The sequence below is a fragment of the Balaenoptera musculus genome, chromosome 5 (genome assembly GCF_009873245.2).
Source record: "Balaenoptera musculus isolate JJ_BM4_2016_0621 chromosome 5, mBalMus1.pri.v3, whole genome shotgun sequence".
Lineage (NCBI taxonomy): Eukaryota > Metazoa > Chordata > Mammalia > Artiodactyla > Balaenopteridae > Balaenoptera > Balaenoptera musculus.
The window spans coordinates 48969351-48996610 of NC_045789.1; the positions used below are offsets into that span (position 1 = coordinate 48969351).

The following is a 27260-nucleotide window of genomic DNA, read 5'->3' on the forward strand; positions in this document are numbered from 1 at the left end:
TTCCAGACAAGTGCCTGAAAACATTAACTGGAGAGATTGCTACAAAGTCTCTTGGTAACAGGCAGCCTTTAATCCAGGCAAATAGTAGAATCAGTATTAGCTGGATGTCTGGAATAAACCATAAATTGTAGGAATTACAGTGTTTCATGGTAATTATCAATCTCCAAAGAGGGACCTCTTGGGAGATAAATATCTTTGGGGGATTTCAGGGTGAGGTCAATGTGGTAATGAGAACTGGACAGGGTCATTGTGGACTCTAGTGTTTGATTCAACAGCCATTAAGCAGTATCTTTGATGAATCATCATGGCATTGGATCCTAGTGGTCCCATGGCAGTTGCTGTTGTTAGCTACTCTGAGGTCATGGGTAATTGGTAACAGGACTGAGTCAAGTGCAAAGGAAGAGTAGCTGCTCTAATTGCATTACGGAAGAACCTGGATCTGTTGCAAAATCTGGGTCTTGTCTGTTCCCATCTCATATAATTATTTGTTGGAGGGATAGATGAACACTTGCTTCTCAGATCACTAGGGTAATAGAATCCTTTGCCAGCCTAACAGACTCAGATTTTGTACACAAGTCTATAAAATCTTATATAATGTGTCCTGACATGGCATTTTGGCTAACACATTTTCTTTATACTTTAACTTATTTCACAGAGTGGGGGGATACTTTAAATCATATGTCAAGCAAAACAAGGGCACTTGATATGAATCCGTCCTCCCAAGTCTTGGGCAAGAACTCATCTTCCTCAAATTTGGGCCTTTGGAGTATTTATTTCAAATTAAGACTCGAATAAAGAAGTGAAATATTATCAATATTATTTTGTTGCTTGCCGTATCTGCCTTCTGCAGGGGCAGCCAGGGCTAATGAAAGTGAGGGGTGGAGATGGAAAAAGCAGGAAATGCTCAACTTTGTTGGGCGTCGGAGGAGACACGGGTTGAAGTCTGTGCTGACACAGCGTCAACTCACTGGCCTGGGAAGACAATGTAAAGGGGTCCAGGCATCTAATCAGTAGGGAAGGGAAGAATGACTAGACATAAATTATAACATGATACATTTTTTTCCCAGAAAAAAAATTATTTTACAGTTATGCCATGTGTTACCACAGCTCAGGTGCCCGCCCCTCACCCGATCAGCTCCAACAGCTGCCTCAAGAAGGCAGTGAATCTTCATAACCACCATGTCAGGCAGGGAGTTTTTACCCCTTTTCAGAGATGAAAATAATAGCTAAGAGACTTTACAAGTGGTTTGCATGAGTGATGATGTCATTTAATCCTCCAAACACACCTGTGACGCCAGTTGCGTTACTAAGTTCATTTTACACATGAGGAAACTGAGGCTTAGAGATGTGACATCAATTGCCCAAGGTTTCAGAGGCACCCCAATCAGTCTTCCCTGAAAGCCCGTCATGCTGATCCTTTGTTGATTCAGATGGGGAAACGAGGTTCAGAGAGGTTCAGTGAATCACTCAAGATCACACAGTACGTAGCAGAATTAGGATCAAATTTAGGGCAAATATTTCTAAGTTTAATGCAGTGGTGTTCTAGTTTTCTCATCCTTACAAACTTGAAGGACATGACTTAGCAAGGTGGTATCAATGGTGGCATCCTCATCATTTGAAAGGGCTCCCTGAGTCTGATATCTTTTTCAACCCATATTCCCTAGAAAACAGAAAATTAGGCAAAGCTTTAGAGGCTAAAGTTTTACTGGGAAGTGTAACTGAAGAATACGAAGAGGGAAAAGGGATGTGAGGCACAGAGGGACGGGAGGCAGATATAAGGTGGTGATTATCGGTTTGGCCACGGCTTCATGAGAAAATACAGCTGGGTACTCACTTACGTGGCATGCTTCCAGCCAAACCATAGAGGACCACAGCACCTCAGAGAAAGGAAGGGAGAAGAATTCTTCTGACGGCTCTTTCCCATTTTCCGTCTCTTACTGTTTACTCTTTGCCCCACGAGGCATGAACTAACTCCCGCACAGTTCTGGGTTTGCTCCCTGGCTTCTGTGGGTAGCTGCTGGAGAAGTTAGAGCTTTTGTGGGTCTGATTGGGTTAGATCCAGGGACCTGAGCTGTTGCTTCTAGCAGAGTCTGGCCTTCACCCAGAGAGAGGCCAAGACAGCCAACAAAGCTGGACGGTGAAGTGGTCAGGGGCCCAGGAGGCAGATGAGGCTGAACAGATCTGGGGAGACACACAGCTGTGTGTAAGACACTGTCAGACCGTCCTCTGTGCTCTGGCTTTCATGCCATAGCAGTGAACCTTCTCACAAGACCATTTGCCCCTCATTTTGTCCCTGACATGCTCTCATTTTGTCCCTGAGAGGGGAGGTACAAACTCAGTTGGTCACAGAATCCACGTTACTTGCAATCTCCTAAAAACACTAAAAGCGGGTTAGTGAACTAAGCTACTAACTATAGCTGATCCCAAGGACATAATTGATACCCATCACCAATCTCTTTAACCACCCGTTTTAGATTTCCTTCTTCCTAGGCAAACACATTGGCTGGTCTTGGTTGCTAGTCTGGTAGGAGTTCCAGCTCTTTCTCCCTAAGTGGTCTGAGTGCTTAGTCGCTTTGTCTTTGTGGTCTGTAGGAGTTACCGTAACTGTCTGTGAATAGCTATTACCGAGCAATGTGAGTATTAAGAAATGACCTGCTGAATCCCCTGGGTTCAACAAATAATCCTTTCATCTTATTGTGTAGTAGCAACCTGAATGCCTCATGGTAATCATTATTGATTACGTCAGCAGGAAGTACCTTTTTCTCTGCCTGCTGGTTCATCATCAAAAGGAGCCCAAAGTGGCCAGGTGCTAATAATCACAGCTTCCAAGTCAATGGAATCCTTCTCGCGTCACTTGGTGAAAGTGTTCGCCACCTCACCCCACTCCCCACCCCAAAGAGAAATAGAAACTCTAACTTCACAGAGCTTGACTTTTTAGGACAAGAAATAAAAATTCTTCTAGGGAGAGTAAGAGAGGGAGGAGCAACTCCTGCCACCACCTCTTGGCTCCTGAATGCATGGGGTTGAGATATCGGAGACAGAGCGCCATATATTACATTGCCATTTGATCCTGTGCATATAGTTAACCCTGGAGAACAGTGCCCCAACTGTGTATCCCAAGCAGGCTCTTTATCTGAGTCTTCCATAGGCTCTGCCATTGTTCTTTCAGGTCTTCTGCTTCTGGTCATGGGGGACGTAGTAGGACTAGTGAATCTGTGGTCATGGGTTCATTGTCACACCTCCTTTACCTTAAAATGGACCCCTTTGTCTGAGGTGTTATAATATGGAATACCATGTTGGTGGGTTAGGAATCCTGTAAACCTCCAGATGCTGGAGCTGACAGAGGCAATGCAGGCAGGGAACATGATCTGGAGTAAATATTGATTCTGATAGAGATAAAGCACTGTCCCTTTAAGGTGGAAGGTGTCTAATGATGAATGGTGCCATACTGAGGGCTCAGCATTGGTCTCTGCATCTGGGGGTTGAGTACTCAGCAGTGGCAGTAGCTAGATTCATCTTGGTGGGAGGGAACCTATGTTTTTGAGCCCATGCAGAGCTGCCATCCCTGGCACCACAGACACTTGGTTCATTCACTCGGTTCATATTGAGGTGTCCTTCAGAGCTTGGCTGACACCCGTAGGATGCGTCATCTTGTCCATCGCTCTCTGAGCTCCTCCTCTGCAGTAGATAATTTCTGGTGAACAATCCCAGGAGACACAAACATTCATTTCTGTGCCCACTCTCATCCATCCATCCATAGCCCTTCTCACCAGACCTCACTGTAACTGATCTTTCAGACCTGCTGCCACCAAGGCCCTGAACAATTAGCCAAACCATTAGTTAATGTCCAAGTCCCTGTTTACATCCATACCTCAGGCCAACTCTCCAACCAACTATAGTTCTTGGAAATCTGCCCACTGGAGGATTTGCCCTCACCAGTGTTTTCTGAGGCGTCCCCAAGTGAAGCTGTAATGTGGCAGCAGAACATTGCCAACTAACACCATCATATCATGCTGACTCCCCTGTGAACTCAGTCTTTCCTTCCTCTGATGTTTGTTCACAGAGAGCGTCTCAAGAAGCCGTGCATGTGGGGAGGGAGAGGCATCAGTCCAACAGCAGTAGGAATCTGGGTCTCCTGTTCACGTGAGTTACACCTTCTGGACCTGCCTAAGCCTGGTCTCCAAGTAGCATAGACACTGTGACATTGCCCAGCTTGTCATGGGCAGCTCAGGTTGTTTCGTCCCATGTGGATGCTCAGCCTCTAGCCAGTAGAATGTCAAGAGATGTATTTCAGACTGAGAGCAGTTCTCTGCCATAGGTCATAGGTTTGCTCCAGGGCTGTAGGGATCTGTGCTGTATTGCCTGGAAATGTAATCCTGCTTTCTCTCATCCCTCTTTGGATTATCTTAATTGCATTTATAACTTGTTTGCTCCTCTGAACATAATGTCATCATTGTATATGATGTCACTATAAATTATTGGAAAAGTCTAAGACCCTTTACTGGTGACCATTTATAGAGTATTGGTACTTTGTTTTAGAACTATTTTGTCATCCATCAAATAAATTAGCATATGCATTTCATTTGGAGGGAACGACTGTTTGCATGTCAATACAAACAGTAAAGGGGAGAGAGGACTGGGAAAGAGAGAAGGTGAAAGAGATGTTTTGCAGTTTATCAAGGTATGATAACTCTCCTTATGCTCTTAATCTTGGAAGGGTGGGGTGGTAGAGAACACTATTGGGAGAAAGTTTCATTTTAGCAGATCCAGGTGATATGCAGGCAGATCTTTACTGCAGGCTGAAGTCAGAGGTCATCCATCCAAGTTAAGTCCCTCCTTGGGGTGGGAAAGTGTGAGTGGTTCAGTTACTTCCTTCAGCTCATTCCACCATCTTGAATGGGTGTGGTGTTCCTTCACTAGATACTGTGTGGTCCCAAATGCTACCACCTCTTCCAATCTAGTCCAGGAGCAAGCATCTCCCTTATGGCTTCCTTCTCTTCACCTTGATCCACCTTGTCTCCCCAAAGACCTCTTCGCATGATCACAGCTCTAAACCTCAAGCCCTACTCTATTTTTGGCCCTGAGTATCAGTCATTCAGCTGCATTTGATTTTCCCCAGGATGAAACTGGAATAAAAAAGGATGAATGGAAATGTCACTCATTGGTCTAGCCTCAGGATCAAGTATCTATACTATCTTTGGATCTTTCATAATTTTGGTTTTTTTCCTGGGTGTTTTTATGGAGATCATGTGATGATTAAATTGATGAGCTCTGGAACGAGATTGCCTGGGTCCAAATCCCAGCTCTGCCAATTAGCTGTGTGACCTGGGGCAAGGCTTTAACCTCTGTTCCTCAGTTTTTTCTTCTATAAAGTGAGGAAAATAAATACATCCATAATGTAGGATTTTGTGAGGATTAATAAATTAATGTGTGTAAATTACTTAGAAGAGTGACTGGCATGTCTTAAGTGACTTAAAAGTGTTTGCTATCATGTCGTCTTTTCCTCTTCTTCTTCTTCTGCTAGAAGTCAATATGTTTCTTCTTTTTTCCAGTTGTATTTCAAAAGATCCTCTTCTACTATCCCACATAATATGGAACCAGGTCTTAGAAAGAGGGTGGATATATACCATGCCAAATTTGGGAGTGGAGGAGAGAAAACAAATCCTATTACTAGAAAAAACATTTGCAAGTTAATATGTAAAGTAATAGGGAAGACTATAACACTTTGTTAGGCCCTGGAATGTGTAGACATTAATTTGCTTAAAAGCACTAATGAATCTAGATAGTCAAGGGTGGAATTATAAATGATTTATTCTGGTAAGCTTGATCATGAATGTATTAATCATTTGAATAATGATTTATACATTTGGAGAAAGAGAGACTGGGAGCCAGAACACTGTTAGATTCTTTTCCAATTTTCATTATTATTTATTGTTTCTACTGTCCAGTAGAGGAAAAAAAAGTCAAGTTACTCTTTTACTTTTGAAGGTGATGTGATTGGTATATTGCAAAGTTGGGTTTAGTACATTGTGCAGATGTTCATGATAAGTTAAAAAAATTAGGAGATAAAATTTCCTTTTACTTTACCCATTTAAAACGAAACTGGAATTTTATTTTTTAGTTTTATTTAGAGAGGAATTAAAATTCAAGAATAAGTTCAGCATGTTGCCATAGATGGAAAAGAGTGAGGATCAATGAGCTGAATTTGATGGTTTGTTATTACATGTGTTCAGACGTTCTCCCACAAACACACAATTACTAAGAACAAAAGAATTAATTTCTTTCTAAAAGGGTTCTTTTCAAATAAAGTTTTGAATTTCAAAAGTAAAGAAAAAAGCAAAGCCATTTCGTATAGTGTTGGCATTTAATAAGTACTTAAATATTTGTTTGATACTTAGATTTAAGTTAAGATATATTAACTTAATGTTGTAGATTGTTTATATAAATGACTGCAATTCTTCTTCCCGGGATGCATGCCGTTTTGCAAAGTGACTCTCAATTCTCTCATCAGGAAGTGAAGTCTATGTCCCCATTCTTTGAATATGAACTGGTCTTGTGATTTGTTCCAATAAAATACACTGGACATGGTGCTGTTCCAACTCCAAGCCTAGACATTAAGAAGACTTCAGTCTCTTTGGAAACCTCTAACCACCATGTGAAAAGCTAAGCTAGCCTGGTGGGGAATAAGAGGCTTACTAAATGCCACATGACCCATGGCCATGGTGACAGGTAGTCAGTCACTGGATATATCAATGGGACCATCATGGATCAGGCAACCTGCAGAAGCAAAATTACCTAAATTTGACTGCAGCTGTTTGCAGCTGCAAGAGCAAGTCTGGCCAATATCAGACGAACCACCCTACTGAGCTCAGGCTAAATTGTCTACCTGTACAATAGTGTGTTAAGTAAAGGTAGTTGGTATCAGGTTTGGAGCAAGAGCTAAGATTCACTGAGCACTTACTATGTGCCAGGCACCTTTCTAACTGCTTTACAGTTATTGGCTCACTTTATCCTCATAACAACCCTGCGATGGGGTTACAGAAGAAGGAAGTAGCCTGAGGCTACTTAGATTGGTGTGATGCATCTATAAGCCAAGGAATACCAAAGGTTGCCAGTAAACCAACAGAAGCTAGAAGAGAGGCATAGAACAGATTCTTCCTCATAGCTCTCAGAAGGAGTAATCTTGTCGATACCTTGATCTTGGACTTCTAGCTTCCAGCACTGAGAATAAGTTTTTGTTGTTTAAGCCACCCAGACTGTGGTACTTTATTACTATACCCTAGAAAAATAATACAACTGTGTTGATACGCTCCATTTCTTTGGCTGTTTCACTGTGATGCAGAATTCCTCAATCTGCTCTCAGAGCTCATTAATTTGTTCTACAGCAATGTCCATTCAGTTTGTTATTTGGCCATTTACAGTTTCAAGACTGATTACAGTTCATTTTCATAACAGCCTGTTCTTATTTCATGGATACAACAATTTTTTTCAAAGTTCTTTTTCTTTGAGATGTATTAGATAGGATGGTATTCAGTTTTAAGTAACAGAAACCACAATAAACTGTAACTTGAACAAGTAATAGGTGTATTTTTCTCATGAATTAAAAAGTCCGTAAATGAGCATCTAGGGCTGTCATCTGGGGATTAGGCTCCTTCCATCTTTTTAGCCTACAATTCTGAGTATGTGGACTTCATTCTCATGGATGTAAGGTGGCTCTTGCACTTCACAGCATTGGGTATGCATTTCAGGCCAGAATAGAAAAGATAGAATACAAAGGAAGTTTTGGTGTCTATATTAGAATAAAAAACATCAGGACAAAATTCTCAAATTATAGTGACTTAAAGAAAAAACTTACCTATCTTGTGTATTAATGAAATCTGGAGGTAGGTGGTCCAGAAGTGACATTCCACCACATGGTGCTGGAACCTAGGTTCCTTTAATCTTTTTGTTCTTCCATCCAAAATATGTGGTTTTAAAAATTTGACCCAATATGGCTGCTCAAGATCCAGCCATCATTTCTTTATTCCAGCTACCAAGAAAGTGGGAAAGTGAGGAGGATATGAACTTACATCCACTGGCCAGAACTTAGTCCCCTCTCCCCTAACGCTGTCATTGGCTTGGCTAAAATTAGGGGTTCTGAAATAAAGTAAAGAAGAGAAAAATGAATATTAGGAGACAACTGGTCATCTCTGTTACAATTAGGGAAGCAAAACTTACCCAGAAATATCCAGCAGACTTTCATCTTACTGGCCAGATCTATGTCCTCTGACATGGTTGACAGATAGAGTTTTGTTAAATCGTTCAATCAATCAATCAAGATTCTGGTAGTAAGGAAAAGGGGAGAATGGATATTGGTCAGGCAACTAGCAAGTCAGTCACATTTGTTTATAAGTTTCTCAGTTTATGCAGTGATGCTTCTTTCACGGTATTTCTGTTTCTTATACTATTAGTTATTCCTGGTTATATGACCCCTCCTCTTATAATTGGTGTGCTAATTTATGAATGTAGGAGTTCCTATTATCATGCCTCTGAATGTTGCATCTGTTTATCACAGATTGACTGCCTCCAGTGATTTCAGGGAGGATTCCGTGCACTCAGAATACTCTGGTCTTTTGGGGGTGGAGACATCACCATCCAACCTGGGTCCTTGCCAAGAGCCCACATTCACTGCTGCTACCTGGGGACTAATGACCTCACTAGTTCACCACCTGCCCACGGGGAGAATGGCTGACCTCCCGAATGGACCTTTGGTAGAACCTCAACAAATCACCTCAAGAATTCATCTTCAGGCTCCTGTAGGCTCTCCTTATCCACCACTTCAGAACTGAGTGTCCCCAGAGTAGCTGCCGTCTTTTGCAGAAGTTCTCTGAGGTGCAGGTTTGGGTCACTTTTTGAAATTAATTAATTTCCCCCCCAGCTTTATTGAGATATAATTGACATATAATATTGTGTAAATTTAAAGTATACAACGTGTTGATTTGATCCATTTATCCATTGCAAAATGATTACCACCATAGCATTAGCTAACACCTCCATCCTGTCGTATAATTACAATTTCTTTTTTGTGATGAGAACACTTAAGATCTACTCTGTTAGCAAATTTCAAATATAATACAGTATTATTAGCTATAATTATAATGCTGTACATTAGGTCCCCAGAACTTGTTAATATTGTAGCTGGAAGTTTGCACCCTTTGACCAACATCTCCCCATTTCCCCCACCCCCAGCCCCTGGTAACTACCACTCTACTCTCTGTTTCTATGAGTCTGGCTTTTTTAGATTCCACAGGTAAGTGATATCATAACAATATTTCTCTCTCTGACTTATTTCGTTTAGCATAATGCTCCCAAGTTTCATCCATGTGGTTGCAAAAGGCAGGATTTCCTTCTTTCTCATGGCCAAATAATATTCCATTATATATATGTATCACATCTTCTTTATCCATTCATTGACACTTAGGTTGTTTCCATATCTTGGCTATTCTGAATAATGCTGCCATGAACACAGGGACCACGGCAGGCAGCGGTGATGGCCAGAGCAGGTGGAATGCGCGTCCTTGGCTGCGGGTGTCTGTGCAGTGGCAGGGGCCGGATGCAGACGCACATGTTGTGAGGGGGGCCAAGGCAGGCAGCAAGGGCCGTGGCCAGCTACAGGCTCACGGGCAGCTGTGGAATCTTGGCTGTCGGCGTGTTTTCCTGTGGCTGCAGTCTCCTGGAGGTGGGGGGAGGCGGCTTCAGGTACAGATGGAGTACCTAGCCCTGAGCGTGTGCGTGGCGATGGGGCTCAGCTGCAGGGGTGTAGGCTGGGGTCTTGTACTCATGGAGACACAGAGGCCTGAGCAATGCGAATCCCAGGCTCCAGTGGGGTTGCAGGGCTGGGGGCATCAGCGAACATGAATACCTGTGGGGCAAAGGCTGATGAAATCTGCAGGGGGTCCGTGGTGGCTGTGCGGGCCGTTAGTCTCTTCATTGGTGAAATCTCCTGGGTTTGTCTGCAGGTCACTGAGAACCACAATCCCTCCAGCTCTGTGACTGCCCTTGGCAGCCCTCACTTTTCTTCCGTGTTCTTAGCCATCTCTGTACCTTTCAGCGTTGCCCATCTGGGTGGAGTGAAACTAAAGCAGGACCTTTGCGCCTGTCCCAGAGGCTGGGGAATCTAGTCGCTTGCCCTGCTCTTCGTTTCCTCTTTCTAGCTGGGAAATTCCCTCTTGGCACTAAGCAATGGGATGGATGTTGAAGGCAAAATGAAGCAGTCTTCCTTCTTTTCTTTTATTTTTTATTGTTTTTTTAAGATTGATTGATTGATTGATTGATTGCTATGTTGGGTCTTCGTTTCTGTGCTAGGGCCCTCTACAGTTGCGGCAAGTGGGGGCCACTCTTCATCGCGGTGCGTGGGCCTCTCACTATCGCGGCCTCTCTTGTTGCGGAGCACAGGCTCCAGACGCGCAGGCTCAGTAATTGTGGCTCACGGGCCCAGCTGCTCCTCGGCATGTGGGATCTTCCCAGACCAGGGCTTGAACCCGTGCCCCCTGCATTAGCAGGCAGACTCTCAACCACTGCGCCACCAGGGAAGCCCTTCCTTCTTTTTCTTATGTGGTTACTCTCAGGTTTTTTGTTCCACTGTTCTGCTGAAGTTTTTTAAGTGGACTCCACGGTTCTCCCAGAGCTGTTTTCGTTTGTGGATAGCTGTCTAATTGTTGATTTTTGTTGGGGGACAAAGGTAAGGTCTTGTATGTTGGTGGTGTCATTTTGGTGACATCACTCCTCTTGGGGCTTTGGTTTTTATTTGAAATCCAATCTCATTTTACTTTTATATATAGGCAATATATAAAAGTAATGTATGGCTCCCTGAGAGTACCTCTGTGGTAGATAAAATAAACACAAAAGTTTTTCTGTCATTTCTAGGGATTTTGGGCAGATCTGTGTATGTACTCAGCCCACCCACCCTATTAATCTAATCCTCCATTGTCATTCTCTACTATGTATTGATCAATAATAGGTTGAATATAATGTTGATGTCATAATGGGTGTCAGTTTCCTTTGGCTAATGTAACAAATTGCTATAAACTTGGCGGCTTGAAACAGCGGAAACCATGTTATCACAGTTCCGGAGGTCAGAGCTCTGAAATCAAGGTCGTGCTCCCTCCAAAGGCTCTAGAATCCTTCCTTGCCTGTTCCAGCTTCTGATGGCTGTAGGTACTCCTTGGCTTGTGGCGGCATCACTACAATCTCTGCCTCCGTCTTCACATGGGCTTCTGCTCTTTGTCTTTGTGTGTCTGTATCATCTCTTCTATCTCTTATAAAGATACTTGTCATTAGATTCAGTGCCTTCCTGGATAATCCAGGGGGATCTCATCTAAATATCCTTAACTTAGTTATATCTGCAAACACCCCTTTTCCAAATAATGTCGCATTCACAGAGTCTGGGTATTAGGATGTGGACATATCTTTTGGGGGGCCACCATTCAACCAAGTTGAACATTTGGAAAGCAAAGTTAGAGATACTCTAGTGTTACACGTTGCAGCATGGAGCCGCCAACATTAACATTATACATCACACAGTCAATATCAGCTCCCGTAGACTCATTTAAACTTTTCTCCAACTTCTCTTACATTGTTACCTTATCTGCAGAGATATCTTATAAAGAAGCAAAAGAAGAGTATATGCTCTCTCACCTACCAGAGAACTTTAACTGTTAGTTTGCTGTACCCTTATGTCCTGAGAGGAATAGATAATAGTAATCAAACAACTCATGCTTTTCCTTACATCTTACTGAATCTTATATCAGCATTCACTCAGTAACTAAATCCTATATCAGCATTTGCTCAGTAATCACACATGATTTCCTCTTGTGAGGTTAGGGGGAGAGCTGTGAAAGGAATTAAATAATAGTGAACCAGAGAGGAGCCTTTGCCTTGCAGGTGACTCAGTTACAAGTAAGGCTTTTCAAATTCTTGAAGCAAGATCACTTTGGATAATGTCAAGCTGCCATTCTACCCCAGCAGCTGATCATCTCAGCAGCAGGTTCTCTGGGGCTTTGGTTTAACTCAGCTTGGGGGTCATTTCTTCCTTTTGTAAGAGGCAGTCAGCATCCTGCTGTGAGAATTTCTTTTGAATGGTCTGGATTCTCTGTGGCCCTACACAGCATCGCATAGGGTGCTCTTTTTCCTGGGGGCAATTTGCAGGTAGAAGGATTGAGGTGATGCCGTAAGATGTGAAAGGACTTTACTGGTAAGAAAACTTCTGGGAAATGTGAGGCCCCTTAGGGAACTGGAGAGTTGGGTTTGGTGTGGTCAGACTACCTGCCAGTGTCTGGTTTTCTTCCCAGCGACTAAATAGTCATTAATTTATCCTTGACTTCAAACCCCAGGAGGTTTAGATACCTTATTGGATGGAACCTGGCATTTCTGGCCCAACAGTGTGGCTGGTTACCTTATAGCCACTGCTCCAAAGGTGGTAACCATGTGATAGGACCAGAAGATGGGACCATTTATGATTAAAGAACCTGTTTCAGCAAGAGTTCGTGGTGCTTCCCTCCCTCCTCTCTCAGGGACACCACCAGGCAGAGGCAAGGGGTACAGGGGCTGTGAAGGTTGACAGGAGATAAGCCAGGTCCATTTCATTGTTCAGGGTTCACTGAGCCTTGAACTAGGGGATAGAATCAAAGAGTGAATTCACTGTTTAGATAGATGATGTAGGACTCATGGAGAAATCATTACGTGTTTGTAACAGGATGTTGAATGGGACTTTTCACCTTGGTTCAGAATTTTGGCCAAAGCACAGATCAGCGAACATTATAGCAAGGGCCATCTCTGAGCAGGATGTTCTAAGATACGGCAGAACTGGTATAACCACCGACCACCAGTCCACTGTCCGCCCTCAGCCGGTATAACAAGAGGATTGGGAAAGGGAGTGAGTCATTTGAGAGCCGGGTCTCCTGGAGGATGCGGTATTTGTGATGAGAGGTTTACCATCTTCCGGAAGCTCAGGGTGGGGACAGTGAGAAGAGACTCATTTTTAAAGATCAGGAGGTGCCCATGAGTGGAGGAGGCTAGCTCCTCCTTCCCTGTTTGGACATCTGCTTGGGCAGTGGAACTGACAGTCTACACCTGTCCCTACCTGAGTGGAGGATAAGCGAATTGGAAAGCAATGGCAGGGCCAGGTGGTGGGTGGGGTGATTGGAGAGGGCCGTGCTCACAGCAGTTGGCACGGCCGACTAATGAGGTACCCATGGGTCATCTGGACCTTGCCGAGGGTGCCTGAGCCATTCGCTGGGCTTCACTCTCCCAAGAGTTTGCCAGCTGGACCTTCTGGAACTCTGGCAACAGAAGCTGTCGGTGGATTGCTGGTGATGGAACCAAGGAGAAGGGTGAGTGAAAGATTTCGAGGGAACTTGCTCTCCCCCAGCAGGGAACCAGGCTGGGTGGGGAGGCCTTAATCAGCATTTGGATGTTTGGATGTCCGAGGGCACAGTGGGTCAGAGGGATTGTGGCAACGAACAAGAAAGAAAAGTGACCTTTCCCAGTCAGGGAACCAGACAGTCTGAGACAGGTGCTCTTTCTTTCCTCTGCACTGGAAAAGCTAGAAGCTTTAAAAAGGTAAACAGGAGGAGTGTAAAGAAGAGACCGTGCCCCTTCTCTGTTTCAAGTCCCTGGAGCCACAAGCACGGTGTGCTTTGGGGAAAGGGAAAACCCAAATTATATATGAAATTGATGCTTGCAATTGGACTGGACTAAGTTTTCACAGATGAAAATACTTGGAAACAAATGGAATCTGACCACGATATCCTTCAGCACCCCACAGGGATACAAGCGGTGACTTGTATGCGCAGGTTAAATTGAACAGCTTAGTACTTTCGTCCACTTCCAAGTCAATAGTGGGTTTGAGGCCGGATGGAGGCTCACACTCAAAGCTCTTTTTATTTTTTTAAATTAAAAAAAATTTTTTTTTAATTTTTAAATTTAATTTAATTTATTTATTTATACAGCAGGTCCTTATTAGTCATCAATTTTATACACATCAGTGTATACATGCCAATCCCAATCGCCCAATGTAGCAGTTAATAATAGACTTCATCTACCTTATGACTGGGTGGGGTGAATAATAGTGTTGATGCAGGGGCTAGGATTATTTTTTCACTTGAAAACTGATGTTTAGAAATAACATAGTATTTTCAGAACTCTTCCATGAATTTTTTGTCATTTTTTAAGGAATTTAAAACATGGAGCCCTGGAAACATCTTCACATGTAGCACCTGAAAATATTGTTTTGTTTTCTATGTTATTTGTATTTTCAAAGAAATCGCTCTTGATCAATTCCACTATTTTACTAATTCCTACTTTTACGAATTTCTTTCTTTCTTACGCTTTTTTTTTTTTACATTGATTTTGTTTTTTCTTTGCTTCTTTAGTTCAGTACTCTATTGTGAGCCACTTTCCTCTGTACAAACCTTTAGTGATATAAATTTCCTTCAGATAACAGCTAGGGTTGCTTTCATACATTTTAGGATGTAGTGTTATTATTATTACTTAGTATTAAACATTATGTAAGAGTTGATTTTCTTCTTTGACCTAAGAATTACTTAGGAGAATGGCCTTTAATTAATTTCTAAGTGGTTAAATTTTGTTTTGGTCAGTTTCAAAAACTTACCAATTGTTTTTGCATTGTGAACAAAGAAGTTGACAGACAACTTCTGCTCTTTGAAATTTATAAAAACTTTCTTTGTAGTATAATATGTGACAAATGTTTATGTTTTTTTCATGGGTGTTGAAAAGTAAGTTGTTTTGTCTATAGAATTGAGGGTTAGTTACCAGCACTTAAATCAGTCTTACTAATGACAGAACTTAAGTCATATTTATCATTATTTTGCCCAGTTGGTCTGTTGAAAATCAGAATGGTAAGTGAAATCGTTCTACTGTTATTACATTTATGTGACTTTATTCTTGCCTTATTAGATGTTTTTGCTTTATGTAAAGAAAGTTCATGGAAATAATATCCCTAATTTGAGTTGTACTCTTCGTCAATATAAAATCATTTGATTTCCCTTGAGTTATTTAAAAACACTTATGCAGCAGCAATTTTATTATGATAAATGTTTGTTGTAAAATTTTAAAATAATATAGACTTGTGTAAGTGGAAGCCAAGATCTTCTTGTTGCTCCCAAGAATTTTATTCCCCTGATGTTCCATTATTAAAAAAGTCTGTTGTATAATCTTCCAGACTTTAAAAATTCATATATAGATAATTATTTTTTTCATATTATATTATGTAATCTACTTTTGAAATTCAATAATATGATATGGATAGCTGTGTCATTCGTTAATGGCCACCCATTACTTAATTTTTTAAACTTACCATAGTTTATTTAACAATTCTCCTTTTAATAAGTCTTTAAGTTAGCATTTTTTTTTGCTATTATAAACAACTTTAGATCTTGAATTCTGTTTTTGTCTGATAATAATTTTATGAAACTCTATTCTCTATTTTCATGAGCCTGATGTACCTTTACACATTCATTTAAAAAAATGTGCTTTTGAAAGCTTACAAGTACAGTGTGTTTTTCTTACGTTCTCTATTCAAATGTCACCTTATCCATAAGGACTTCCCTAAGTGTGCTTTAAGAAATAGCACTCCCCTCCTCCACCTACTTGTGATTCTTTTTCCTTGCTTAATTTCCCACATGACATTTATCAACACGTGACACTTGTTTGTATATTTGTTGTTAATTTTTGTCCATTACCCCCTCTAAACTAAAACGTAAGCTCCATGAGGTGAGGGACTTTGATCTGTTTGGTTCATTACCTTACTCTCAGTGCCTGGCACAAGGTCTGGCATGCAGCAATTCCTCAATAAAAAATTGTTGAAGGAATACATGAATCCCTTTGGTTTTAAACTTTATCTCTTTATTTTTGCAACTATTGTATTAAAAATTACTAAGGTTCTAAAGTTTAGCTTCGATCTCATGATTCAGCTCAAAATATGCCATTTAAGCTGTGGCTTTGGTGTTCGGTTTTAGAAGACAAATCACCAAATGCCCACTCCAGTGTCATTTCTGGAATTTCTGAACTGACCACTTCTGGCTTACTAGCTTGTTGAGAGATGCCTGGATCTCAAATAGTTGACAACATAGCAAATCTGATAGAAGAAATATTCTTAGAAAGGAGATTCAATGCAACATCATGTATTGTCATTTACATTGCAAAAAACACCATGAAGGGTATGAATGATTTAACACTTAGAAGATAAGATGCTATGTTCACATCCTTAACTTGTGTGTTCAGAAAGGAATTACAGTACGAGGTACCATCATAAGATTACTGGCGGTAAGGTAGTGGGCCACTTACTATCCTTCCTCAGCAGGCAGACACCATGACATCCAAGAAGCTTTGGAATTGCCTTGCCAAATACTCATACAAAATATTCAAATAGAATGGAAGAAATACTACACGTTTAAAAGTCTACCTGAACACATAACAATACCAATAAGCAGGACTTAGAATCAATGGGTTTCTTGAAGATAAAACAGTTCATTTGCCAATGAACTGCATGCTGCTGAAGAAGTAACCTAACAGATGAGTTGAGAGGGCAGGTATTTCTGCATGATACCTGCTATAAGGATTCATTTCTTAGGCTTCTCCAGGGAAGATGCTGAAATTGCTGTGCATCCAGTGAAAGCTAAGGTTGTGAATAGAAATTCAGAGACTATTTTGTTATCTTGAAAGTCAGTTGTGGTGCTCTCTTGCCACAGTTTTAGATCCAAGGTTTAAGGGCAAATTAAAGTAGTACGTTCATGCATAATATTAAAAATAAAAAAGTATAAGTGAGAGCAAAAAAATTCCTTTGCTTCTGAAAATGTTCAGAAAGCATCTTCTTCAAGCAATGCACAGAGATTCTGTTTGTGAGGTGGTTTCAAGGAGACTGCATAATTACTATTGCCCAAATCTTTAAGTCCAGAAGGTGCAGAGGAGACAAGATGACTTGAATCCAGTTGCTACTAGAGTGGGAGGGCAACATTACTACCAGCAGTAGCCTATTCTGACTAGAGTTGGCAAAAAATATCTTCCTCTTTTGCTAACCTATTTGATATTGTCAGTGTGTGGTACATTGACCACACATAGGAGCAATCTGGAAGTCAACAGAGCTAGAAAATGATTATTTCTGCACTATAATGCCAATGTTAAACATTTGAGAAGTAATGTTTTAAGCAATAAGATTGAAGTGATGATTCAATTTATTTTGTGGAAAAATTTTCAGATGTATTCTTGTCTCAAGAATTTCATTCTGTGATGGTGATCCCAGCTTTGGTTTTGACTTCATCTGAATATTGAGTTCAAACTTGGCCCTTTGGTATTGAGCCAATGTGTATATTTGTTGCATTTCTATTAACTTGTGAATGCATATGAAAGAATAATCAGAATACAAAGACTATCTAGCACCTACCACCTGATTTAAGAAAAAGAACAACATGCTATTATTGTCAGTGCCTTTCCGCATCCCGTCCTTCTTCTCCAGAGGCATCCACTCTTCTGAATTTTGCATTTATCAGTTCCTTACTTTTCTATAGTTTTATGATATATGTTTACATCTTTGAACAGTATATTTTTAGTTTTGTACGTTTTTTATCTTGTATAAGCAGAATCATATTTTTGTTTTTCTGTAACCAAATTTTTTAACATTGTGTTTGAGATTAATCCATGTTGTAACATTCATTTTCATGGCACTATAGTATTTCACTGGCTAAACATTCCACATTTTATTTCTTCATTCTACTCTTTATGGACTTGTGTTGTTTTGATTTTTAAAAATTGTACTCTTACACACAGTATTTCTATGAACATTCTTATGTCATGCGTCCAAATGTACAAATGCAAGAAATTTTCTAATGTGTGTGTGTAGCGTGTAGGTAATGATGGAGTATGAGGTTGGAAGTCAAGCTTCATTTTCCTCATACGGATATGAAATTGTGTCAGCCATCCTTTCCCCACTCCCATGAGTGCCACATCTATAATATACCAAATGTCATTTATGAAGGAGCCCATGTCTAGTCTCTATTCTGTTACATAGGTTTATTTATGTCTTGGGGCATTGACACAATATTGTGTCTTTCAATCCGTGAACATAATATACCTCTCCATTTATTTAGGTCTCCCCTACTATCTCTCAGTGAAGCTTTATAAGTTTCCCTATCAGAAGTACTTACTGCACATTTTGTCCCTGTGAAGATGCCAAAACTACTGCCTCTTCTAGATTGGACAACTTGCTTTCGGCAAAATGCCAGACTCATACCTTTGGATTTCTGTTTTCTTGTAGATTTTGGCTTGGTAATTCCACACTCTCTTTTTAGCTTTTTGATACTTTAAAGATCATGATTTTTATATTTTGCCAAGATATTTTAGTTTCCTCCAGCAAGAGAGTTGGCCCAAATTACCCAGTCTGCCACCACTGGGAGGAAGTCCCTAAATCTTCTTGTACTTTCATCCTCTAGATCTTTCCATTTTATCTCCTCTTCTTTTCCCCTCATTCATGGCTTATCTCTTCTGCACCAAGCTTCACTTTATCCTTCACTTCTTGCTTCCTGTTTGCTTAAATTTCTTTCAGCTTCTCTGATGGCCTTTCCTTTCCCCCTTTCTTTGTATTTTAATACAAATATAGCATATTTCATGATCAAGCGAAACAGAAATGAGCTTAGTGGAAGCTAATTACATTAGCACCTCTCTCAAAACAAAACAACAAACCCCAATGTTCATTGCAGCACTATTTACAATAGCCAGGACATGGAAACAACCTAAATTCCATCGACAGCTGAATGGATAAAGAAGATGTGGTACATATATTCAATGCAATATTACTCAGCCATAAAAAGGAATGAAATTGGGTCATTTATAGAGATGTGGATGGACATAGAGTCTGTCATAGAGAGTTAAGTAAGCCAGAAAGAGAAAAACAAATATCATATGTTAATGCATATATGTGGAATCTAGAAAAATGGTACAGATGAACCTATTTGAAGGGCAGGAATAGAGACATAGATGTAGAGGACAGACATGTGGACACAGTGGGGGAAGGGGAGGGTGGGATGAATTGGGAGATTAGAATTGACATATATACACTACCATGTGTGAAATAGATACCTAGTGGGAACATGCTATAAAGCACAGGAAGCTCAGCTTGGTGCTCTGTGATGACCTAGATGGGTGGGATTGGGGGGGGGATGGGAGGGAGGTCCAAGAGGGAGGGGATATAGGTATACATATAGCTGATTCACCTCATTGTATAGCAGGAACTAACACAACATTGTAAAGCAATTATACTCTGATAAAACAAAAACAAAAACAAAACACAACAAGAAAACAACACAACAACAATCCCACCAGGATTTAGCCGTAAAGCACATTTACTTATCATGTTCATGATTCAGATGAAAACTCCTAGAAGAAAATGGGGAGGAAGTGTGGCTGTGTTGAGAGAGCTCGGCTTCAGACTAGGATAGACTTGGACTTCTGTCTCTCTCCACAGTTTGTAGCTGTGGAAACATGGGCACATCTAAGGTCTGTGATTAATTAATGTAAGTTGACCTCTTTCCCTCCTTTTGGTTGGCTAATAGATCTATATTTATTCCATCTAGGCTGCGTAACTGCCCTGATGCTCTTTATATTCCACAGTGGACAGAAGAGTTCAATTTTTTTAAAAAAGAAAGATCACTGCATATACTTTATCTGAAGTTCCAACAGGTAAATATTATTGGCTGTCAGATGTTTCAGGTCCTTTGAGTTATTTTGAAGTTTGAAATGTCCAGTTCACTGGATTGGCTGATGGCACCACATTACCTAATTAAGTAAATGTCTGTCCTTTGGTATTTCTTTGGTTGGCACTAGGAAAAAGAGTTATGGTTTTGATGTAGGAGACTTCTGGGAGAGCTCACTGAAGATTAATTACAGAAGATTTAGGGTGGGGAGGAGGAGAGGGCTTTTGAGAGATTAACATTTCAGGAATTGAAAATGATTATAGCCCTAGCCAGAGGGCTATAGCTCAATTTACACAAAACACAGAATTCTGAAAATTTGTATATGCATTAACTTTTGATAAGTGTAATCATGTTAGAATTCCCAAAGGGTCTTAGTACATAATGAAACCTGGCTGTGAATCTTTTTGTAAAGAGAAAAAGGTTCTTCTTTTCTTATTTTTAAAATATCAAATTCTATTAAAACAAATGTTGTATGGGCTTGAAATGTTACCTATTAAAAATATACTTGAAATATAAACATAATATTCATTTACCGAGGAGCAGATTTTTCTAAAATAGACCAGGATGAAAAGTGGCATATTGTTACCTGCTTGAATTCTGGCATATGCATTTTTTCTAAGGAATATATTTGCAGTTTAAATTTCAGCAGATCAAGTATTTAGGTTTTCTTCTCCCTCTCTCCCTCTTTCTCTTTTTCCTTAATTTAGCAGTTAGTTTTCAAAGCTGAGAACTCCTACATTTTGCCTCTTCCACTTGTACAGCTTGTACATGTAGTACCATGTACAAATAGCTATACAAGAAACATAGAGGACATCATAGTCTTATATAATACCTTATGTTTTTTTCTAATAATTTAATTACTTCTTTCTTCCATTTCCCTAAGATCCCTGGGGAAATTGTATAATCTTGAGTAAGTAAACTACAACGACTTAAAGTATAGTTTTGTTATTTTAGGAAGCTTCATTCCAAATTCTAACTTGGCATCCAGTATCCTCTTTGGATGGTGTGTGCCAGTTCAGCACACTAGCACCTTTTGTTCAGAGCTAAATTGACAGAGATATGCTTAAATAAATTACCATTCCCGTTTCAATGGATACCTCAGCAGGGATATGAGATTATAAACTAGTGGAAATATGAAAAGGGGAATCGGTGTGGGTGAAAGGATGGGGTAGAAGGAATATTTTAAATCTTATTAAGACAGGAGTATTGACACTTCAGACTGAATGGAACCTTGCCTTTGAAGCTGCCCTTGGAAATTTGAAGCTCTCTGGGAAAGAAAATATAAGCTCTGGAATCCAACTGTGGTGAAATTAACAGATAAAGGTTTGATCCACCCTGGTGTTTACAAAGAACAGATATTCATGGCTAATGGCAAGTCTCTTTCAGGAGGTCACTTCTGAACTCTTCTGCCTCCTGGAAAGTGATATTTATCTTAGAGAAGTTTCATCTCTACAATACCCTGCCTGTGTTGTCAATCTGTCAAATTAGGAGTTTCCATTACAGAGATTCATCAAGAGAAAAAGACAAGGATGATAGTGCAGCCAAGAATAATGTTCATTTACTTATTTTCTCCAGATCCCCAAAGTGTTACATAAATAGGACAAATTAGAGAAAGAATGCTGACGATTCCTACATTAACTGTGCTTGGTGGTAGATGACAGTTTTCTTTGGAGCCCCTTCAAAGCCAAAGTATGCAGATTTATCACATCTGGTTGCATTATTTACATCAAATAATATCATATAATTTTATAGGCCTTGTAAGCTCATTTTTGGTATGACCTAATGCAGCCCGTTTCTTTGAAGGCAGCGTGAAATGCCAGGGAAGATATTTCAACTCATAATGAGGATCAGGACACACAGGAAGAATACAGTTCCTGCCTTGTGATTAGTGAGGCTAACCTCTGAAGTCCGCACTCTCCCAGAAGTAAGTGCTCCTCTTGGACTTGATTCATAGCAGGGGGTGTTTGGGTCTGGGGGATGATGTCTTTGATTTTCTCAGTGACTGGAGAGCACAACTGAGATTTAGCAGGTAAGGACCAGTGATGCGGAATGTCCTGCAAAACACGAGGCAGCCCCACAAATGAGGCATTGTTCTGCCTGAAGTGCAAATTACATTCCTCTTGAGGAAAAGACAGCGAGAACCACAGAAACACTGTCTACATGTTGTCTGAGTTACCAATTCCGTGTTATAAGCTACCACAAAACTTAGTAAATTAAAACAACAACGCTGTATTTTTCTCATGATTCTGTGGGTTGATTAGGCTCAGCTGGGCTGTTCTTCTGCTCCAGGTGGTGCAGCTGAGGATATTTGTGCAGCTGCATTCATCTGGGAGCTCAACTGGGCTTGGAACATTCAAGATGGCCTCCCACTCTCCAGAGTCTTTCTCTGAAGTGGCTCCTCCTTATTCTGTAGCCTAGCCTGAGCTTCTTTATGGCATGGTGGCTGGCTTCCAAGAGATTTTCCAGAAGTGCAAATATGGATGCTACAAGGTCTCTTGTAGGTTAAGCTTGGAAACCACACATCGCTCTGTCTCATTCTACTGGACAAAGCAATTCCCAGGGCTGGCCCAGGTTCAAAGGGATGGTAAATAGAAGAGAGGAGCAGCAGTCTCATTGCAACAGCCATGCGGATGGGAGGGTTTGTCGTAGCGTCTTAAGAAATGATCCTCACACATATGATCACATTTAATTCTCTGTGAGGTAGGAGTTATTATCAATCCCATTTTACAGAAGGTAGAACTGAGGCTTTCAGAGGTTAAGTGACATGCTCAAGACCATACCACTGGTAAGCAGTGGGGCTCAAAGCCAGGTTGCCTCACCCAAGGTTCTTTTGTCTTCTTATTTTATTTTCTATTTTCTTAATTCAGAAGTTATTTCAGGGTTAGGCAAAATGAATGAGGCTTGTGAATTTGGTGACTGCTTCCCTATCAGTGGCTGTTGAGTATCTTCTGGACTTTCATCCTAAAATGTCATGCAAATTGCCCATGGCGCCTATGCTATGGTGTCCCCTCTAAGTCCCACCTCTTTGGACTGTAGTTGAAACTTTGAACACTATCCTCTATTCAAATGATGACATTATTTCCCCTGTCCTGCTTTCAGCTAATACTGAATCAGAAAACAGCTAATAATCTGACTTGAGTGTCACCCAAGTATAGTGATTGCCTGATATTGCCTCCCTATCCAGGATCTGTTTTCCCTCCTGGTAACAGAATCCCAATTTTCCTTGGGGAATCCATTTCTCCCTTCCTTTTATTTCATGTGGTTCAAATGGCACTGAATGCAATCCCTACTCTAGGAGTTGGCAGGTGCTGAGTGCTGGCTAATCAGAGGTTTGAATTTCTTTTGTTATAATCATTGGTTCACAGGTGAGCACACGACTTGAGCTAGGTCAATGATAAGCCGCTAAAATTAAATTCAGTCCAGGACTTTTGGAAGGAGATACAGAGAAGAAGCATTTTCTTTTCTACTGGGGTTTCTGGGAGGATGAGAGGTAAGCCCAGAGCTGCTGGGAGCCATCTTGTCCCCACAAGGCTAGAGCATACAGGAGAATAAAGTCAATCAGGAGAGAGAGGGGAATTGGTAATGAGGGTGAGACGGTCCAACAGCATCATTTGAGGATTCTGGAAAGGGCCAAAGCCAGATTTACCCCTGGATTTTTCAGGATGTTAGCCAATAAATCCCCCTTTTTTTTGCTTCAACTAGTTGCAAAGGAGTTTCCTATCAACTATAATGGAAAGAGTCCTGATTGATAGATCATTTCTGGTGGCCAAAAGGACTCTTAGAAAAACACTCCCCAATAAATATGCCTATGAAAAAGAAATAACAATTCAGGAATTCCATTGTGATTCAAGTGATGGAGATTCTAAGGTAGTATAATGATAAAACTCCAGGTAAATACAGGCAAGTGTGATGTGAGATCAGAAATTCTATTCATAAGAAGCAAAATAGCAATAAGTGGTATATATTGTATTCCATAGCCGGCTAAGATTATGAATTGTACATTTTGTTTCTAAATGCAAGATTTCTAGTTCATTGCCTTGTACATAGTCATTTCTAAAGCAATAACAACAACAATGCTAAACCTCAATGCATGGAACAGAGAGCCTCTCCTGAAGAGATGGCAGATAGGTTTTTCTGTCATTTGCCAACTCTGATCTTTGCTAGTGCCTCCCTGGGGCACAGGCTGGAGAAGACTTCTGAAGCCTGGTGGAGGTGTGGGAAAGGGTGAAGGAGTATAGTGTCTGCTATGGGGGAGGAAGGGTACAAGGAAGCAGCATCTAGTTTCTAGTATATGGTGTCGACAAAAGGAAAGAGAGGAGAGCTGCATTTTAATTTAAAAAATTTAGGTGATTTCTTTGTCTAGTTATCTAAGCCTTAGGTCCCAAGGTATGTTTGGGGGTTGCTGTTCACTTGGGTCATTTAGTGGCGCATATCAAGAGGTTAAATCTACCCAACAGGCAAATATTTTCTGCCATTTTATTTGGTTGGTTTGGGTTAGAGACTGAGTCTCAAGTAACCCTTGGAGGCCTGATATCCTCTTGCCAATTCCTTATCCTCTCCCCTGTGATCGTTAGAGAAGGCAGAGTCACACACCAACTTGAACTCGTGGGATATACTGGTGGTATTTGTCAGAACGTCACTGGGATAGTCAGAATAATGCCCTCTTCCTCCCCCGACTCCAAGTCAACCATGTCCTAATCCCTGGGATCTCTGAATATGTTATGTTACATAGAAAAGGGGAATTAAGGTTACAAATGGAATTATAATTGCTAATCAAGACATTTACATAGAGACACTATCCTGGATCATCTGGCTGGGCCTAATGTGATCACAAAGGTCCTTAAGAATGGAGGAGAGGCAGACAAGGAGGTTGGAGTGATGTGATATGAGAGACTTGGCCTGCCTTTGCAGCTTTGAAGTTGGAGGAAGGGGGCCATGGGCCAAGAAGCTGGCAAAGGCAAGGGAATGGATTCTCCCTAGAGCCTACGGAAAGGAAGGCAGTCCTGCTGAATTCTTGATTTTCACCCCATAAGATCCGTGTCAGACTTCTAATCTACAGAATGGTAAGATAATAAATTTGTATTGTTTTAAGCCACTAAGTTTGTGGTAATTTGTTATGGCAAATAGGAAACCAGTACAGATTGCCTTGCAATGAGAGAAAACTCTATTACATGCAGTTAGAGTCATAGAATCAGAGTTGAATGAGATCTTGGAAGTCTTTAGCCTGCTCTTAATGCCTCATCCACAAATCTCCTCTAACATATACTTGATAAATGGTCTTCCAGGCTGTGTGAACCTATCAACAATGGGAATTGCCAACGTCCAGAGGTGGTTTCTTCCATTTTTGGATGGTTTGAACTGTCAAATTTCTTCCACACAGCAAAAGCGGAAATGAGCTTTCCTGTAGCATTGCTTCTTTAGTTTTGGCTTTGTTTTCTAGAGTTGCACAGCAATTTTTCAAGTATCTTGTTCACAAAAGATAATCCTTTAAGTATTCGAAGATTTAACCATGATTCCTTAAAGGGTTCTCTTTTCCTGACTGAATATCCTCATGCTTTTCTTGTGGATTCCACAGCACACATTCCCCAGTGACTAAAACTGCAGCCAACACTACAGATGTGGTTTGATCAATAGAGAGTCTGCAGAGGCTTAATTATCTTCTTTGTTCTGGATATCACACCTCCATGTGGCATTTGCTCTAGCAGAGACATCTCTACCACAAGCCCCATGCTGGGTAATTAGCTCTTTCTCCTGCCATGATGTACACTCCCTTTTCCCTTCTCCAAAACTCTGAGTGCTCTGCTTTACACCTAATAGATCCCTGATATGTTTATTCTTGAAACATGCCATGGTTTCCATATCCTTCATCTTCCTGGGCTCATTCCTTGTATGACCTGTGCTTGGGTGTGAAGTGGAAGAGGAACTAAAACTGATTCCATAACATAGAGGAAAGAGCAGGGACTGTGTAGTCAGAAACTTGGGTTCAAATCCTGACTTTTTGTTTTCCTGGCTCTGAGCTGTGGGCAAGTTTCTTAGCCTCTCCTGAGCCTCAGTCTTCTCATCTGGAAAAAGGTGAAAGATAATTCTTACCTGAGGACCGTGGCAAGGTTAAACGAGAGTGCCGTGAAATGTGCCAAATACAGTCCTTGGCATGATTTACTGGCTCTTCTCTCCAGCTTCTCCCACTACCTCCCACTTTGTTCCTCCTTTACCTTATACAATTAGAGAACAGTAAAACATTGAGCCACAGGGGCTCAACCAAGAGAGTTCAGGATGATCATTACTGTGGGCTGGGCCAGTAGCAGACTTATGGATGGCAGGGCCTGGACTCAACCTTGTAGGTTGGGTGGGAGTGGGCTGAATACAGGGATGAGTAGGAAGGTTTGTTCTCTGACTTTGAAAGTGCTGTTCATTTTTAAGCCTTCTGGAGATGAAGACAAAGCTGCTAGCATTCTAGGTAGGAAGGAACATTTTGTTTCTAACTCATTAGTTTTGAAATCTAGCTTAAAGGAGTTGGGACATGATTTGACTGCCGTGATGAGACAAACATGAAACAACGAAACAAATAAACAGGCTAAGGTTGGAATTGCCTAGGTTCTGAGCAAGGACTCCACTGAGTATTTGCAAGCTAGAAGAGCTCATTTTCTGTTTCCTTGGGGCAACTTTTTTTTTTTTTTTTTTTAAACTTAGCAGTCCTGGTTTGGGTAATGAAGACCAGACCACTGATGCTACCATGTCACCACGATGATGGAAAATCAGGTTCAGGATGGAGCACTCAGAATGGCCAGGAAAAATGGAAAAGTTTTACACTATTGAGAGGAGCTAGACTCTATAGGCCTATCAATGTTTAGTTTCTAAGTTTTCCCAGAATTCGTCCTTTTTATATAGCTTGGCAAGCAATTATTTTATTTTTTCTTATGAAATCATAATCTGGGACATCATTTTGGAAGGCTTGCCAGTAGCTATTCTTTGGTCTGCTCTGCCTCCGCTAGTTTTATTTTTAACCCTCTCGATTATTTCTAAACCCCTTAATCATAAAAGCTCATTTTCTTTTATTAGGAGGGATTTATTCACAAGGCTAACTCAGACGTACATGGCATCTTTTAATATACATTGCTGAGTGCTGACATGTTCCTGCAAGCATTCAGAAATGCTTCTGATACAAGATACACAAACTATATGGAAAAATAAAGACGCTCAGACCTAAGCTCATAACTTGAATCAGTTCAGTTTTATATATGCTGAAGAAATTATTTTGACAATAATAATGAACTCAGCAGCAATGGGACTGACAACAATGACCTCTTACCAGGTGCCAGGTGCCAGGTTAGGTGTTAAAGATGAAACAAGATACATCTCTGATCTAGGAGGGATCCCTGACCTCAGAAAATTATGTTCCAGTATGGAAGGTCCCTCCAGCACCACTAGTAAATAGAAAATAAATGAAGTAATTGCAAACTGTATAAATATTATGATGAGAGCAAAAATGAAGACGAGATTGAAATTAATGAATTG

The 27260-nt window shown here is 40.8% G+C and overlaps 1 long non-coding RNA gene across 1 annotated transcript; it reads left to right on the plus strand.

The window, feature by feature from the left end:
• Nucleotides 1-209: 209 nt before the first annotated feature.
• On the plus strand, nt 210-24862 carry LOC118895984. The gene is made up of 3 exons (XR_005020058.1): nt 210-221; nt 8282-8286; nt 24790-24862. It is a non-coding gene; the product is annotated as an uncharacterized LOC118895984 (long non-coding RNA).
• Nucleotides 24863-27260: the final 2398 nt, after the last annotated feature.